An 18,505-nucleotide genomic window follows, 5' to 3' on the forward strand; every position below is an offset into this window, starting at 1 on the left:
AAGGTACTCGCGACTGGCCACCCGCCGTGAGCGACATGCGCCGCATCAAGCAACAACCCGGAGAGACCCTGCAGAAGTACATCCAGCGCTTCAACAACGCACGCCTCAAGATTCCCAAGGTGACCGACGAGGCCATCATCTCAGCCTTCTCCGACGGCGTGCGCGATGTCAAGATGAAGGAGGAGCTGGCGATGCATGAAGACCTGTGCACTTCCTTGGAGTTGTTCAACTTGGCAACCAAGTGCGCCAGGGCTGAGGAAGGGCGACTCTCCCTCCTCGAGCTGCCTGCCGCAGACCGAGAAGAGAAGAAGCCCAAGGCCAAGGATGTGAAGCGCAAGGGGGCTGCCGTGCTCGTGGCAGAACCAGACGCCAAGCGGGGCAGAGATCAGCCCGAACCTTCCAAGGGCAGTCGGTACTGTGTGTACCACGACCTCCACACCCACAACACCAACGAATGTCAAGAGCTCCGAGCCGTGCGAGAAGGAAGGATCGGCCATCGCCCCGACCACGGTGACCGGGGCTACGGTCGAGGAGGAGGAAGGAACGCAGGACGCTAGGAAGACCGCTGCCCGCGCCAAGGGTGGCGCGATCGACCTCGCGAGGATCGCTGGCAAGACCCGCCTCGCGAGGGAGACTGGAGGGATCAGCCTCGCGAGGATCGCCCGCAAGGCAACGCAGGCCTCCCTCCGCTGCTGCCGCAGCCAAGGAGAATCGAGGACTGCCATCAGGACGAGGGGGCTGGGGGCTTCCAGGAGCCGTGCACGATCGCCTACATCCTGGGCGGGGCTCAAGCCCCAGCCTCTCAACGCATCTTCAAGCAGTTCTCCCGCGAAGTGAATGCAGTCCTCCCCAAGCTCGAAGCCACGCACCCTCTCAGGTAGTCGGCGTGCGCCATCACGTTCAGCTTAGTAGATTAGCTCAAGTGTGCAGCCACAGCCGGAGTCCTCCCGATGCTTTGTTCCCCAATCATCAGCAACGTGGTGGTCACCAGGACCCTCATCGATGGCGGGGCAGGGCTCAACGTCCTGTCCGTGGAAACATTCAACAATCTCCAAGTGCCCTACAACCAGCTTCAGCCAACCAAGCCTTTCTCCGGAGTCACCGACGGCTCCACGGTCCCGATTGGGCAGGTCCGCCACCCTATCACCTTCGGGGCACACGACAACTACCGCACCGAGCTCATCGACTTCGACGTCGCTCACATTCTCCTGCCGTACAACGCCATCCTTGGGTACCCAGCGCTGGCCAAGTTCATGGCCGTAACTCACCACGGCTACAACGTCCTCAAGATGCCAGGAAGTGGCGGGGTCATCACGGTGCCCTGTGAAGAGAAGGACGCGGTGTGTTCCCTGGAATGAACCTTTCAGGCCGCATCACTGGAAGACCCGGATCGCGGAAGCAGGAGGCTTCCCGAGACCGCCCCCAAGAAGAAGAAGACATCGTCCGGCCCGGCCCCTCAGGAGGCAGGCCCCTCAGGGCCCGTGCCTGCCTAGGGGGAACCTCCTTCCATCGCATTGGAAAGCGCGCCCGGCGCCCTCCTCAGGCAGGGCTCGGGGGCTCTCCCCTGGAGGGCCACCGACCTGGCTAAGGTCACGAGGGAGGCGCTTGGGCACCACATGGGGGCGTGTTTCGAAGCACGTTTCCCTCAAGAAGGAGTAAGGCAAGGAGGGCCAGACCCTCAGGAGTTCGTCAGCAAGGCCATTCAGGAGCTACAGGAGTCAAGAGTCATGAAAGGCGGTCGCCGCCTACCAGCTGTGGCTCCCCATCCAGGCGAGGATGGTGGGCTGCACGTCTGCATCGACATACCAGGGCTCAATCGAGTCACCTCTCTGGAGCGCCTCTGGCCCTCGCGAGTGGGGCGCTGCGAAGGTCCACCCCATAGCTACGTTCGCATGCCTTACGGCTTGCTGAACGCGGCTGCCACGTACCAGCGCCTCATGAGGGGCATCATGGAGGCTCAAGAGGCCAGGCATTCCGCAGCCCTGGCGGAGATGGAGATGGTCCGCGAGGAGCCACCAGCGCCTCCGGAGCCTCCCGAGGCCCCTGGGCCTGGGGGCTCGTGAGGATCGGCTTCCGCAGCCCATCGAGTCTGCTACACCAACACTCCTTCGTCCTCAACATCATCAGGTGACATCTTTCAAGTTTCATTTCTAGCTGGGAGCGCCCCCCAAGGCTGCATTATTCCCAGGCCGCGTGGGTCCGTCCCTGCGGCCTGTATCCCTTTTATTTCATGTTGTTAGCTTACCTTGTTGGGGGCGCCCCACGGGCTGCATCATCCCCAAGTCGCTCGGGCCTGACCCAGTGATGCCCGCCTTCCCAGCACCTATTTGAATGAATCCACTCCTTCGCGGCTAATGTGTTTGACCTAGTTGCCCGCTCAACTGACGCCAACTGACGGAACTGCTCCCAAACGGCACAACGCTTGCGCATGGGTCCGTCCCTACAACGCCGACAAACCTGAATGGCTGAGCTCTGGCCACGGCAGCCCCGCATGGCGCCACCTTGTCAAGCCTTCAGTGCCTCATCGCCCCTTGGAAGCAACCAATGGCTGACTGTCAATTGTCATGGCAACCCCTCGTTCTTTCTATGATGGGTCTACAAGATCTCCTAAAGGAGCTGCGTCAGGCGAGGCCCTTGCGGTGTCTCCTTCACTCTCATCCGCGCGAACCGCTTGCACGTTAAAGGGGGGGTGCCTGAGCATCACGACTCAGGGCTCCTACTGGCTCTCTGGCCCTCACCCTCTGGCCTTGTCCACGGCATCGCGACCTGGCATACCAGCGACGGCTGAGACTCGCTCGAGGGTCGGGACCCGAGGACGTAGAGCAGAAAGGGGAGCAAAGGCGAGAGGGTAGGGACACGCAAGGACCTCGCCGAGCAACCTCACGCCTGCCGATGCACGGACCCGGCGACACACCAGAGAGCGGCCCCTGATTCTCGAGATAAGTCACCACCCGGAAGCACCAGCTACCGTGGCACCATCCCCGCACCTAATGCAATCCCGTGTTAGCGACGCCGCTCTCCTTTCTCACCGAACGACGGTTGCTTGAGCGCCAAAGGGGACCTCCTGAGCATTGCGACTCAGGGGCTCTTACCGGACCCCGGGTCGCTCACCTCCTGGCCTTGACCACGGCATCGCGACCTGGCATACCAGCGACGGCTGAAGCCGCCTTGGGACTGGGACCTATCGGTGCAGAGCACCAAGCCCTCGTGAGGTTCGAAAGGGAGAACTGAGCTAAGACGGAATGAGCAACTCGCACAGTTCTACGACAAGGGTTATATTAACAAAACAGGATCACAGGCACCTTACAAGCCCCCACGGGATGCGTCTTTGATTCCTCGCAGGGAACAGATCCTAAGGGTGTGTTTGGTTGCGGAACGAAGTGGAATGGAATGTCATGGTTCCATTCCACTAGAATGGGTCGGTTCCGTCTCTGTGTTTGCTTGAGCACAGTAGATGGAATGGAATGGTTACATTTCGTGTTTGGTTGGAGAGATTGAATCGAATGAATTTGATTCCACTCACAATAATTTATAACTCCACTCGCAAGTACAAAATAGTTTTGAACAACATTTTAATTTCACAATGATTTATCACTGAAATATATAACCTGATATTTGATTGTTTATATATAAAAATGGTAGTCAAAGCAACTTTTCAGAAAATAAATAACAAATGTTCATGAAGCACAAAATCTAGATCATAAAGTATTAATGACAACAAAAATTATTACTACCAGTCTCAACACAGAGCACACAAAGCTAGCACTAATCAAGTTGAGTACTACTGATTTTTGGACGGAGAATGCCAAGCTAGAAAGAGTCAATCGAAGGAGCTTGCTCTTGCCGTCGCTGATGCTTCTCTTGCTGCTACCGCCCAGGTGTCTGGATGCCACCGGCCGGCTAGCTGCCGGGAAGGAAATGGGCCGAGCCGACCGCTGCTTATCTGCTCTGCTTCCCAACAAATAGGCTGCATCTGACCTGTCATCGTTGCTGCCTACTGGGTGAGAGGAACGGGAGGAGGGAGCAATCAGCTGCTGCTTGACGAGAGAAAGACGGGGGAGGAGCCGTCGTTCCAGAGGGCGAGCCGAGGGAGAGGCCGAATCGAGAGGGAGCCGCCCCGTCCTTTCCTAGATCCTTGGTCGAGGGGCAGGAGACGCGGCGAAGCTGCATCTCCGGTGAGGGGAAGGAGACGCCGACAAGGCTGCATATCCAACCGCGGCGAGGGGGTGCCGTAGAGGAGGGGGGTGTATGGCCGCCGCCATGCCCATCGAGGGAGAGGGAGCGGGGCACCGCGCAGGACGCCTTCCTCGTTGGTGAGTGGGGGACGACGCGAGAGAGACGCGTTCCGCGTGGTCCGGCCAATTTGGAGGAACCACCCGGTTCGGCATATAGAGGGAATATTCCTCTCCACGGAATCAGTGCATTCCGTTCCCTTTTTCAACTAAACATAGGAATCGCTCCCAGGTGCAGGTCCGACCCGTTACATTCCACTTCATTCCCTGTACCAAACACACCCTAAAAGGACGCTAACTACGCGCGCCCCTGCAAAAGACGCCATCATCAATAGTGGGCCGTCAAGCACCGGCGCCAACCCCATCTAGATCAGAGTCGGCGACGGCCTGACGAGCCCGCCTTGCTCCAGGAGCGGCGCCGGCTCGGGGGCTCGTAGCTGTCGTCGCTCGTCTCCGGAGTCGCGAAGAGCTTGCCGGAGTCACTGGAACCTCCGACGCCTCCGCCGCCTGAGGCGCCGCCAAGGGAGCGGTCGGCGGGCCCAGTCCTCGCCGTAGCAGGGTCCCGACCACCTCTCCCAGGGCAGCACTCCAGCCGGCACCCGTTAGCATCGAAGACCTTGAAGAACATCACCGAAGCACCGTCGTACTCCAAGTGGATCGCGAGGGCGCCTCTTGTCCTGCAAACCCGGGCGATTTCGCTCCAGCCTCGAGTCATGAAGACCTCGCCCGGGGCAACGACCGCGACCTCTGCCTCGGTCGCGAGGGTGCTGCAGCCGGCGTGCTATAGCCAAAGCTCCAGGAGTTCTCCCAGCGGGATGATGGAGGCGAAGAAGGGAGGAAGGCGAATCCAAGACTGAGGAGGCATGGCGGCGTGGAGCATGAACTCTCGGGAGGAGCCCTCGGTGTGAACCCCAGGGGGGACGAGCCACACCTTCGTGACCCGTCGGCGCCGACGGCGGCGCCGCCCGTGGCGATCGACATCGACTCCTTCAGAGCCCTCTATGTGGGCGTACAAGGGAAGCGGGAACCCCGGCGGTGGCCGCTCACACCAGGGCCTCGACACCACCTGATGGGCCCCCTCGTCCCGGCCGCGGAGGGCGAGCCGTTTCTTCGGCGGGAGCGGGTCTGGTTCCTCTCGGGGAGCCTTTCCCTTCTCTGCCGTCGAGAACCAACGGATCGGAGCCATCGCAGTAAGACGGAGCAAGGACCGGGAAGAAGGAGAAGCAAGAAGGGATGGACTGGAAGGGCGCGCGATGTTCCGTACTTATGGCCGGCGAAGGCCAACCGCCGACCTCCACGATTGCAGGTAATCATGACCCGCTTTGCATGCAGGGACTTGTCCAATCCGTGCAGTTGCCGAGGCGCCATGGGGAAGTGGAGACGCCCATGTCCAATCAACCGCCACGCGGCGCCCAAGGCCGCAGGCTGTTAGGGCCCGCGGCGCTTCGCACTTGCCCTTTCGCCTCCCTGCACGGCCAAGTCCGGGCGCGCCTTGGGCCCGGGGGCTACTGTCAGCATTCTGGGAACGGGGGTCCCCAGACTTGCCTGCCTGCAGCCTGTGGCGTGGCTCAAAAGGGGGCCCAGCGCGGCCCGTCTTCATCAACACAGACCCAAGACCCTCGCGAGGGGCCAAGCCTCGCGGGGCGGACGACACGGAGCTTCCTCAGGCACGGCCTCATCAGGCTGGCTCGCGAGGAGGCGGAGAGATCAAGGCGGGGTACCTCACAAGGTGCCCATGACGCAAGCCATGACGACCAAAGGCGCCAGGCGGGCGCCAGCCGCGCAGTGTCCTCCTTTCCTCTTTGGTGCAAAGGGAGCAAGCGCGGGCGAGAGCATCAAGCAAAGGCACCTGTTTCGGTGCAACGAGACCAAGACCAGTCCAACGGCAGAGAGGAAGTCATTGTGGAGCCCAAGCCAGCGTCACCACCAGAGCCTTTCGCAGGCGAGGACCAACTTTAGTCAGGATAAGTGTACCAGATGTTCCCCTTCAAAATGGCCAATTGTTGGCGCCCTTCCCGCTCAATATTTGGGAAGAGGCCCAGGGCCTTTGCCTATAAATAGGACTAGCCACCCATAGGGTAGGGGGGATAAAGAGATCGGATCAAATCGAAATCAGAGAGAGAGAGAGAAGGGTGACTGAACTCCTCCCAGCAATTCATCCCCTCAGCCAAGAACAGACCCTCGTGAGGCTGTTCTTCCTTGTATTGCTCATCATCATCAGCCCAAGAGGCAATCCACCACACCACACACTGGACTAGGGTATTACACCATAACGGTGGCCCGAACCAGTATAAACCCTGTGTCTCTTGTGCTGTTCTTTCCATAGCTTAGATCTTAGCGAGGCGGAGGGGTGCAGGTAGGTAGAAGGCGAAATCTCCGCGCGCACCCCAGTGTTCGAACCTCAAGGGTATGCCGGAACCCGAAATCCGACACTTTGCTTCGAGGGCTAATAAACTTTTGCAATAAGTATATGAGTTCTTTATGATTAATGTGAGTCCATGGATTATACGCACTCTTACCTTTCTGCAATTTACTAGCCTCTATGGTACTGTGCATTGCCCTTTCTCACATCGAGACGTGGTGCAAACTTCGCAGGTGCATCCAAACCCTGTGATATGATATGCTCTATCACACATAAGCCTTATTACATCTTCCTCAAAATAGCCACCATACCTACCTATTATGGCTTTTCCATGGCCATTCCGAGATATATTGCCATGCAACTTTTTTTTGAGAACTGATGACAGGGGGGAGGGTCCCACTGACTTTATATTAAAGTGTTAAAGGGTTAGTACCGTCCAAACAGTCTAGTCCAGTTAGCCTACAATCCTACTACACAAGTCACTACTACATGAAAGAGGGGGGAGAAGAAGATTTACATAAGGTGATATCCCCCTAATTACAAAGCAGCTACTAGTGACAGGATATAAGGAGCAAACTCCTGCTTGGCCCTATGGACCAGCAGAGCAAAATCATGCTTGAATCTGTTCTTCCAGGATGTAAAGGGCGGCTGGATCCCTCTAAAGTGTTTATCATTCCTTTCCTTCCAGATCCCCCAGGCCACCACCGTGAACACCTCCATGAACATGTGTCCATTCCAAGAGTTTTTACCTGTGTGCAATAATGTGAGCCGACAGTCCCCAACTGGCCAATGAATCCCAATACTGTCCCAACATCTTTTACTGAAGGGACAGTTAAAGAAGAGGTGAGTAACGTCCTCTTCAGGTGAGTTTTGACAGAGCAGGCAGGTATAATCATCATTCTGTATTTTATAGTTCCTCCTTCTCAGCATATTTCTGGTGTTCAAACGATCGGCCAGCAGCAGCCACGCGAACATTTTCCATTGCATGGTACATTTGGTCTTCCAGATCCAACAAAAGGCCTCATCCACTTGCATATTCCTGAAGCAATGTTCATAAAATTTAGTGGCTTTGAAATCACTTCCTCCCCACACACAATTCCATGTATCATCCCTGACAGTCAGAGACATATCCATCGTGGCCAGTTGCAAATTGGTCACCTCAAGCTGAGCTTCCATTGAGAGGGGGAGGTGGAATACATCACATAACCTGACCGAGGAAAGTAGGGACTGGACTGACATATCTGGATCCCTGGCAAAAGAAAAAGCTCTCAGGAATGCGTCTTGGAGTAGACCATCTTTCCACTCATCCTTCGAGAAGAGGATCGAGCCACCTGACCTAACAGACGCCTTGGTAACCCCTCTGTAGATATCAGATAGCTGCATGAGATCTTTCCACCAGAACGAGCCACAAGGGTCCATTGCATGTGGGGTTTGATGGTTGTAATACGAGTTCCAGACAAGCTGGACCCATGGAATATCTTGCTTGTTATAGAATTTATGAAGTTGTTTCAATAACAAACCCTGATTCTGTATTTTGAGGTTTATGACCCTTAAGCCTCCCTTGTTTTTTGGCCTGCAGACCATGTCCCACGCTGCGAGGGAGTTGCCTTTGGTGCCATCCTCAGTTTTCCTCAGCCATAGACAGGATCTTCGGAGTTTGTCTAGGTGTTCAATGATCCTGGGGTTTAACTTGATGGAACACATTGCGTATATCGCAAGCGAGGTCACAACTGAGTTCAGAAGAGTCAGCTTGGAGCCATAATCGAGCAAGGAAACCACTGTTGGAATTTTTCTCTGCACTGCGGTGACCACGGGCAACAGATCCATAACTGTGGGACGGGTTGTCCCCATAGGCAACCCTAGATACATGAATGGCATTTGTCCCACGACGCACCCAAAAATCTCTGCCAATTCAGTCGTCGCCGCCGGCTCTAGGTTGATTGGGACAATTGTTGATTTGTGGAAATTGATTTTCAGAACAACAGACGTCGCGTAGTCCAACAGTATTTTTTTGAGGACTCGGGCTTGATTCGGGCAAGCTGGGAACACCAGGATCGTGTCGTCGGCATACTGAATAACTGGGTAGTTGTTATCGTGTGATGGAATCGGCAGTTGTAGTTGCCGAGCTCTGCAGGCCTCGTTAATCGCCGCTTGCAAGAGGTCTGCAGCGAGAACGAAGATTAGAGGCAAGAGTGGATCTCCTTGTCTCACTCCACACAGACAGGAGAATTGCTTCCCCGGGGTACCGTTGAGCAACACAGAGGAAGTACCCGTGGAGAAAATACTTCTGATCCATCCAATCCACCTCTCATCAAAGCCCATATGCCTCATGATCTCGATCATAGGTTCATGCTGTATTGTGTGAAAAGCTTTGGCAAAGTCTAACTTGAGCAGACAACAAGCACGGCCCGAAGCTTGACACTGGTGAATGTATTCGAAAGCCCAAGCTAGGCAGTCCTGTATCGATCTCCCTTTAAGAAAACCATACTGGTTTTTATGGATGATTTTGAGAATTACCTTCTGTAGCTGATTAGCCAGGAGTTTGGTTATCAACTTCAAACAACAGTTCAGGAGGGTGATGGGCCTGTAGTCATTTGCAGTCTCAGGCGATTAGGATTTCAGGATCAAGGTGCTAAACCCCGAGTTTAGGCTCTGCAGATCCAACTTTCCATCATAGAAATCAGCACAAGGGGTGTAGAAGTCATGTTTTATGATGTGCCAGCAGGATTTTAAAAAACGCCCATTAAAACCATCCGGCCCAGGCGCACGATCTGGTGGCATTTCTTGGACCACTTTATCGATCTCCTCATGTGTAAAGGGTTTTGTCAGTTCATCGAGCCCCTCCACCTTTCTAATAAGCCGAGTCAGATCAAACTTCATGTCATGTGGTTCCGCCCTGCCCAACCTGTTTCTGTATGTCTGATAAAGCTCAAGCGCTTTCCCTGCATGATCAGAAACAATCGATCCATCAGATAGTTTCAAAGAGGCGATCGAGTTTCTGCTGAAACGCTCACTCACTGCGGAGTGAAAGAACTTAGTGTTGTCCCCCCCACACTGGAACCATCTAACCGTGCACCTCTTCCTCCAATATTCTCGTTTATAACCAAGGAGAACAACCAAATGTTCCTTAAGGATAACACGGAAGTTCTTCTCCGGGATTGTGAGAGGCCTCAAATCCTCAATCCCGTCCAATTCCAGAAGAGCCCAATTGGAGTTATCAATACACAGATTCAATCTGGAGATGTTCTTGCTCCACTTCTTCAGTGCATATCTCAGGTGTTTAAATTTTTTGCACAACCTAGCAGCCGAATTATGTGCAAAACAACTTTTGTCCCAAGTGGACTGCACAACTTCAAAGAACCCAGGGTGTGATATCCAGAAGTTTTCAAAATGAAAGATTTTAGATTTAGGGACAGAAGTCTCAATTGAGATCACACACGGCACATGATCCGAGACCGGTTTTGGGAGAGGTGCAACTGTCGTGTTGGGGTAACTAGAGGTCCAATTAGCCGAGGTGAAGAACCAATCAAGTTTCTCTAGGAGTGGATCTGTCTGCATGTTACTCCACGTAAACCTCCTCCCTTTAATCGGCAGTTCCACTAGGGCTTGTGATTGGATGAAATCATTGAAAGTTAACATGTCATTAACCTTCCCGCCTGGCTTGTTGCGATTATCCGGGGCCCTGATATAGTTGAAATCTCCACATAACAACCAGTCCTCATTGTCTGGAATATCAAGATCAAACAGCCAGGAGGTAAAGGTTGTCCTAACAGGACCATCGCATGGGCCATATACATTAAACAAGTTCCACGATTTGGCAGTTTGCAATGAAGTAAACTTAATGCCCAAAGCAAAAGATTCAGAGCAGATAAGATCTCCAATAAAGATCGAACTATCCCATAAAGTGATCAGACCCCAGAGGCCCCTTGAGAGGGCACAACCTGAAATTTATCAAACCGCTTTGGACAGAAAGTTCTTACAAAAGACTTATCAAAAGAGGCACGCTTAGTTTCTTGAAGACAGATAACAGAACAACCACTACTATCAATTGCATTGCGCAACGCCAAAAGTTTCTGGTCGGAGTTGATCCCCCGCATGTTCCAGCACAACACCTTCCACGCCTTAAGCATCAGCCTTGAGATCGTCACGCTCCTGCGCCGCCATGGACGCGAGCAGTTTCTGCTTGCTTAACTGATTTGGGCGCAAGCCACACATATTAGTACCAATAGATTGTACGGTATAAATAGGTGTGGGAGGGGGGATCTCACTATGTACCTTGTCATTCTTATCTGAAACACATGGCACTGTAGCAGAAGAAGAGCATTGCACTTGAGGAACTTTCCGTGGCTTCACTTTGGACTGCACCAGTTTCCTGTCAGACATTAGCGGCACTTTAAACCCATCATACTTGTTAGAGCGCGCACTCCGGCGCAACAGAACAGTGTCCACATGTGCAGGCTCATTAGACAGCAAAGAGCTAATGTGATCAGCAACAGAACAAGATCTTTGCATGTTCTGCTCGTCAGCAGAAGAAGCTTCAACAGAAACAGAAACATCCACAATGTCACTACATCATTTATCAATGATGATACCCTCAAATGAAGAGCTGAAGAAGCGGCCAAGCACATCAACTTCAGGAGAAATCGAGTCCATCAGAGCACTGGAAATCACATGTAGCTGCTGCTGCAAGAAAGTAAAAGGATTGAGTGGCAAATAAGCTCCTTCAGGGTGGACAACAGGAAGTAGCGACTTTGTGTAAATCCTTTTAAGCATGCCTCCAATCCACCACAACAGTTCAACGTCTGCAGTTATCAGGAAAGAGACAGATTCACCCCCAGCCCTGACAAAAGCAAACTGTGCCGAAGGGACCCCATTAATAAAATTGTCAGCCAGTTCTTCAACCTGAGAGAATTCAGACCAAACATCTGACAGATTGTCCACAATTTTATGCTCTTGGTGCACTCCATCCATGAGGGAGGGACCATCATACTCAAAGAACGTCCTGAAACTGAATCCAGTGTAAGGAGGTGGGACTACCGGCCAAGCAGCCCAACCATTTGCCTGAACTTCTTCTTGCACGTGTCCAACAGCATTCCACATATGCTCATTGGCCGCCTACTGGGCCTCCATATCATTTATCCTGGCTTGCTGCATCAGAGTATAATAAGGGAGTTGATAAGGGTGGGGGGAGGCATTGAGGAGGGGTGGAACATCCTCATTGTCGACCAACCCAGGCATGGTATCTCTGCCATTCATAACATAAACTGGTACTGACCAAGATCAGCCCAATCCTGGGAGCATGCCAACTCTAGACACTACCAGACTGTGTGGTACCTGCGCAGTATCCTTAATGTGGCACTTAACTAAGACCTTGGCTTTGTTCTCATTGGGCCTCGGCCAAACTATTAACTTTCCAAACTTAGATACAGCCTTGTGCATGTAGTGCTCTGTCATGTAATCCATCGGAAAAGCTAGCATCATGACCCAAACTTCATACTGAAAAGCGGGCATCTGCATATTGATGCCTTCATCATGGGGAGTGAGGGTGAAATAAGAATCATCATCTATAGCATGAGGACCTTCTCTAATGGCCTCATCTCTGCTTTGCATATCTTCAAAAGCAATGCAACCAATGCCAAACGGATAAATAAACTCATCTGAAATCTGATACTCCAGATCCTCCCTAATGATGCGGCAAATCTCTTCTAACCAAAATCTCTTCTGATGATCGGGAGGAGGAGGCTGAATCGAGATGATAGCATACCTGTCATGGTTTAATGGCGGGTCATCCACCACCATGACACTCCTCTGCAGCCGATGATCTGGCCCCTTCTCAATGTTGGCACCGAGCGGAGCGAACGCGAACGGCCTGACTGGAAAGTTCGCCATCTTGTTGCCGGAGTTGGTCGTCGGCGCAGCAGAGTTCTTGGATGGCGATGGAGAAGCGAGTTTGGAGGAGGCAGAGGTGGTTTTGGAAACAGAGGAGACTGGACAGGATTGGGTCCCCCGGGCGGTGGAGTTGACAGCTGAAGCAGGGGGGAGGCGTATCGGCATGCAATGAGAAGTTGCCACATCAACACGTGGTGGGATTTTCTATTTCACTTGCCAAACTGAACTCCGATTATTTTCCAAAGCGTTTCGATTTCCATGATTTTGTTTTTGGGCACAAATCGGAAAACTCCCATCCATATCATTAATCCCAAAACTACCCGAGGCGGGTATGGGCTGCCATTTGAACTTGGGCCAATGTTGCTGGTGCTGCTGCCCATGGGCTTTGTGACCCAAAGAGCCACATGAATTACATCGAATAAGACCAGGGCATTGGTTAACTTGGTGGTCATTTCTGCGGCATGCAGTGCACGCAGGGTTACGACCCATCATGCATGTAGCCTCCATCGAACGTGTCATATGGCAGGTGCACCCATGCTTGTGCTAGTCACCACATAGATCACAAAAATACATGGCATACACCCCTGTAAAGATGGCATGGCATACTTCAAAACACATGTAGGGCTCAAGTTCATAGGAGGAACACATTAAACATGGCAAAAATGACAAATGTCCAATCTCTGCTAAGAAACTGAAACTAACATTACATAGCACTCTTGCAACATCATTTAGGGCATCAATATGAACTCAAATGAACATGGTGCAATGGAATGAAATGAATTACATATCGAGACGAACAATTTGATATGCTACACGCCCAAAACGTAGCTACGGATGATGAGTTATGGCATGATGAACAGGGCAACATAATATGCAAATCTCAGGACTTAGCAGATTTTTACCCTCGCAGAAACTAGATCTCGGGGTTCCGGGACGGAGACGTGCGGGGACGAGCGGAGGCGTTTGGATCGTGGGCCTGGTAGATCTGGTCCACCCAGACCGGATCTGGAGCGTACCGGGTCCGGCGACGGCGAGGTGGCCGGAGGAGTGGGAGACGGCGACGGAGGGCCGATTTCGGCAACGGGGTCACGGGGAGCGGGGCGCGGGACGGAGAGGACCTCGGGCGTGGCACGTGGGCTCGGGGCGGCGCGGAAGCCGAGGCGACGGGGCGGCGAGCGGTGGCAGAGTCCGACCGACGGCGGCGGAAGAGCCGGGTGGCGGCGGCGGCGCGAGGGGAGGCCGGCGGGCGGCGCGGTGAGGCGGCCTCGCCTCGGGCTAGCGGCGGCGGCGACCGGGCCGGGCGGGTCCGCGATGGGCCCGGCGGGCCATAGGAGAGAGAGAGCCGGCGGGGGACACGTGTCAAATTCTGATTGGACGCGGGCGGTGGCGAACGCGTCCGGCCAGCGGTGAACGTGTCCGGCGGCGGCGGGGATGGATCTAGGGTTTTGGACCGCGAAATGGACGGGAAGGGCACATATTTATAGGTAGAGGGAGCTAGGAGACTCCAAATGGGGTGCGGTTTTCGGTCACGCGATCGTGATCGAACGACCGAGATGATGGAGGGGGTTTAGGTGGGTTTTGGGCCACTTTGGAGAGGTGTAGGGCTGCAACACACACGAGGCCTTTACGGTTCCTCGGTTAACCGTTGGAGTATCAAACAAAGTCCAAATGGCACGAAACTTGACAGGCAGTCTACCGGTAGTAAACCGAGGTCGCTTGGCAAGTCTCGGTCCAATCCGAGAACGTTTAACACCCGCACATGAAAAGAGGTAAAAGGGGACACGGAAGGACATAGGAGCGCCGGAATGCAAAACGGACAACGGGGAAAATGCTCGGATGCATGAGACGAACACGTATGCAAATGCGATGCACATGATGACATGATAAGAGATGCATGACGAAGACAAAAACAAAACGAAGACAAAACCCAACAACGAGGAATATCAGAACTTAATGCCGAAAATGGCAAGAGTTGGGATACAAATATGGTAGGTTACATATGGGGCGTTACAACACTCCACCACTACGAAAGGATCTCGTCCGAGATCTAGGACTGGAAAAACTCCGGGTATTCGGAACGGAGGTGGTCCTCGCGTTCGCAGGTGGCTTCACGGTCGGAATGATGTGACCACTTCACTTTCAGGAATTTGATAGACTTGTTGCGAGTCTTGCGCTCAGTTTCCTCGAGAATAGCAACGGGATGCTCATGATAAGACAGGTCTTCTTGGAGATCAATCTCTTCGAAGTTGATGGTGCGGACAGGAGTCTTGAAACACTTGCGGAGCTGAGACACGTGAAACACGTCGTGCACGTTTGCAAAGTTGGATGGAAACTCAAGTTGATAGGCGAGATCGCCTCTTTTGCCAATGATCTTGAAAGGACCCACGTATCTAGGGGCAAGCTTCCCTTTGATACCGAAGCGACGAGTACCTTTCATTGGAGAGATGCGGAGGTAGACATGGTCTCCGATCTCGAAAGCCAAGTCACGATGCTTGCTATCATAGTAACTCTTCTGGCGCGATTGCGCGGCTTTGAGATTTTCACGAATGACTTTGCACATTTCTTCAGCCTCTGTGATCAAGTGATTGGCAAGAAGTTGGCGTTCACAAGTCTCTGACCAGTTAAGAGGAGTACGGCACTTCCTGCCATAGAGAATCTCGAATGGGGCCTTGCCCGAACTCGCTTGGAAGCTGTTGTTGTAGGAGAACTCGGCATATGGAAGACAATCTTCCCACTTCATGCCGAAAAAAATGACACAAGCCCTGAGCATATCTTCAAGAATTTGATTGACTCGCTTGACTTGGCCACTGGTTTGAGGATGAAAAGTTGTGCTGAAGCGAATGTTGGTGCCCATGGCCTTCTGAAAAGAATCCCAAAACTTAGAAGTGAAAATGCTTCCACGGTCTGAAGATATCAACTGCGGAATGCCGTGCAGAGAGACAATCCTGGAGGTATATAGCTCTGCCAACTGAGCTGTTGTGATAGATTCTTTGATAGGAAGAAAATGAGCCACTTTAGGGAGCTTGTCGATGACAACAAAGATAGCATCATTGCCACACTTGGACTTGGGAAATCCAGTCATGAAGTCCATCTCAATATGGTCAAACTTCCATTCTGGAATGGCAAGAGGTTGGAGGAGACCAGCTGGTTGTTGGTGTTCTGCTTTCACTCTTCTGCAGACATCACATTCATTCACGAACTGAGCAATCTCGTGCTTCATTTGAGCCACCAATACGACTGCTTGAGGTCATGGTACATCTTTGTACTTCCAGTTTGAATAGAGAGGAGTGAATTGTGAGCCTCATTCATAATGACTTTACGAAGGTCACCCTTAGGAACAACAATGCGATCCTCGAAGAATAGAGTATCCTTGTCATCAAGGCGATAGCACTTGTACTTGGGTTGACTCTTGGCAATCCCAATCTTCACCTTATTCACCATAGCATCAAGAAGCTGAGCCTCACGAATCTGATCTTCCAAAGTAGGAGAGACTTCGAGGTTGGCAAGGAATCCTTGAGGAACAATTTGGAGATTAAGTTTGTGGATAATCAAACTGTTGCAGTAAGCCTTCCTGCTCAATGCGTCAGCAATTACATTGGCCTTGCCTGGAGTATATTCGATACTTGGATTATACTCTTGAATCATTTTGACCCAACGAGTCTGCCTGAGGTCGAGGTTGGGCTGAGTGAAGATGTACTTGAGACTCTTATGATCAGTGAAGATGTCCACTTTTCTTCCCAATAAGAGATGTCTCCATGTTAAAAGAGCATGGACAACTGCCGCTAGCTCGAGGTCGTGAGTGGGGTAGTTCTTTTCATTGGGCTTCAACTGGCAAGAGGTATAGGCCACAACTTTATTCTCTTGCATCAACACTGCACCGAGACCTTGAAGGGAAGCATCACAAAAGACCTCGAACGGTTTGGATTCATCAGGAGGAGTCAGAACTGGAGCTGTGACTAACTTCTCTTTGAGGGTGTTGAAAGCGATGTCACATTCAGGCGACCAAACATACTTCACATGCTTCTGGAGGAGGTTGGAAAGAGCCTTCGCGATCTTAGAGAAATTCTCAACGAACCTTCGACAATAGCTTGCGAGTCCAAGGAAGCTACGGAGTTGCTTCACATTTTGAGGCGGTTCCCAATTAACAATTGCAGACACCTTCTCAGGATTCATAGCTATGCCCTTGGCGGAGATGATATGCCCAAGGTAGAGAACCTCATCGAGCCAAAACTCGCACTTTGCAAATTTCGCATAGAACTGATGTTCTCTAAGTTTGTCCAGAACCAATCTCAAGTGCTTGGCATGATCCTCCTTGTTCTTGGAAAAGACCAAAATGTCATCAAGATAGACCAAAACGAAGTCATTTGTGTAGGGGTTGAAGCTGAAGTTCATCATGCAAGAGAATGTTGGAGGAGCATTGACAAGGCCGAAAGACATGACAGTGTATTCATATGAACCATAGCTTGTTCTGAATGCTATCTTGGGGATATCTTCTTCACGAATGTGAATCTGATGATATCCCATACGGAGGTCAAGCTTGGATAATACTTGAGCACCTTTGAGTTGTTCGAAAAGCTCATTGATGTTGGGAAGTGGGTAATTGTTCTTTATGGTCTTCTTGTTCACTGGATGGCAGTTGACACAAAGTCGGTCCGTTCCATCCTTCTTCTTGACAAAAAGAACACCACAACCCCATGGAGAAGAACTTGGTCGGATGATACCCATACGCTCTTGAATATCGAGTTGTTTCTTCAGCTCCTTCAACTCTTCAGGTCCAAACTTGTAAGGACGTTTGCAAACAGGTTCCGTGCCAGGCTCAAGATCGATGACGAATTCAACTGGCCGGTGAGGAGGCATTCCTGGAAGCTCTTCTGGAAAGACGTCTTGATATTCACAAACGACTGGAATCTGAGAGATGGCATCCAGCTCGCCCTTCTCATTGAGAGAAAACAGTCGAATGGTATCATCATGAGCGGCAAAGACGATTACATCCTCAGACGAATGTGTCAATTGAATCTGCCTGGCAGCACAATCAAGCTGAGCCTTGTGCTTAGAAAGCCAGTCCATTCCAAGAATAAGATCAATATCCGAGTCACCAAGAACAATAGGAGAAGCTAGAAATTTGTAGTCGCCCAACGTGATAGTAACATCCGGGATGCAGATATTAGCTGTCATTTGCTTTCCCGGGGACACAATTGATAAAGATCTTGGCAAATGTTGATAATCACACTCATACTTTGATGCAAAAGGTTTAGAAATGAAACAATGCGATGCACCAGTGTCAAAAAGAAATTTTGCAGGAACATCATTAACAGGAAGGTTACCCATGATAACTTCTAACGAGTCATCTGCCTGAGCTGCGTTCATCAAGTTGACCTTGGCATGCTTGGGATTATGCTTGATCACTGCGGTGCTAGCAGATCTCACAGGAGGAGGAGGAGGAGGAAGACGCCTCTGGTTGAAGCATTTGTTGGCATAGTGACCCTTCTTCTGACACTTGTTGCACGTGACCTCTGAAAGCGGACGGTGATACGGAGCACTTGATCATGGAGCATGAGACGAAGTCTTGTTCTGAAAGCCTGGGTTGGGTGGGTGGGAAGATCCATTGCCACCTTTGCTCTTCTGCTGATAAGGCTGACGGAACGGAGGAGGAGGAGGCAACCAATATTTTTGCTGCTTAGTTGCCACTTGAGTTGAGGAAGAAGGAGTTGCATCCCTGACTCGCTTCTTGAAAGCATCGCACTTGAGCTGAGCAATCTCTTGTTTCAGTACCATGTTGTAGAACTCATCGTACTTCTTCGTCTCAAAAAGCACAAGGGCTAGTTGTAGATCTTATCTGAGGCCACCTCTGAACTGATAAATCATGCTCTTCTCTTCAGGGACGTCTTGCTTAGCGAAATGAGCGAGCTTCTGGAACATGATGTTATACTGGTAAACAGACAAGCTGCCTTGCTTTAGATTGCGGAACTCCTCACGCTTGCTCTCAACAACACTCTGAGGAATGTGGTGAGCTCTGAAGTCT

Source organism: Triticum urartu, chromosome 3A (genome assembly GCF_056163025.1).
Source record: "Triticum urartu cultivar PI428250 chromosome 3A, HENAU_Tu73, whole genome shotgun sequence".
Classification (NCBI taxonomy): Eukaryota; Viridiplantae; Streptophyta; class Magnoliopsida; order Poales; family Poaceae; genus Triticum; species Triticum urartu.